This window comes from Gavialis gangeticus, unplaced genomic scaffold (assembly GCF_001723915.1).
Source record: "Gavialis gangeticus isolate Ggan-Ray unplaced genomic scaffold, GavGan_comp1, whole genome shotgun sequence".
NCBI classification, from domain to species: domain Eukaryota; kingdom Metazoa; phylum Chordata; order Crocodylia; family Gavialidae; genus Gavialis; species Gavialis gangeticus.
In genome coordinates, this window is record NW_017729032.1 from 137,513,195 (window position 1) to 137,513,895 (window position 701).

Consider the following 701-nt stretch of genomic DNA (forward strand, 5'->3'; position numbering starts at 1 on the left):
CCCGCCCCGCGGGGTCTTTTCCCGCCTACGCCCTCTCTCCACGCAAGCTGGAGATTGTACGGGCCCTGGTCGCCCCCCCCCCCGCACCCGGCCCTGCACGCACACACGCACGTGTACACAGCTCTGCGCGCCCGCGCACACGCACATACACACGCCCAGCTTTGCACACGCCCGCACACAGACTCACGCACAGCTCTGCGCGCCCACACACAGCTTTGCACACACCGCTCTCCCGGGGAAGACGGAGCCCACGCGCGATGGCGGAGCCGTGGGGCAGCACAGCCGCCGGGGGCAGCCCCCCCCGGCCTGCGGGCATCCGCGCGCCTCTGCTGGAGGGGGAGGGGGCACGGGGCAAAGCTGGAAGCGGCTGAAGTAGGTCCTTTATTCCGGCTACGTTCGCGGAGCTCGTCTCCACGCAATTAAAGATCGCGGGTGTTGATGCCGACGTGCTCGAGAGCTCCCCGCGTGCGTTTACTAACGCCAATACCTCGCCCTGGCTGGGGAGCTGGGGCTGGCCCCAGACAGCCCCTAGTGCGTAACCTTGACCGTGAGGCGGGCTGCAACCCTCCACTCCCGCGTCTGACACGCAAGGGCCGGGTTTCCCCTCGTTAGCAACCACGATTGTACCTTCCCCCCCCCCCCCCAAAAAAAAAGGGGGCCCGGGGGTGGGGGGCGGGGGAAAAAGGCGGGGGGGGGGGGGG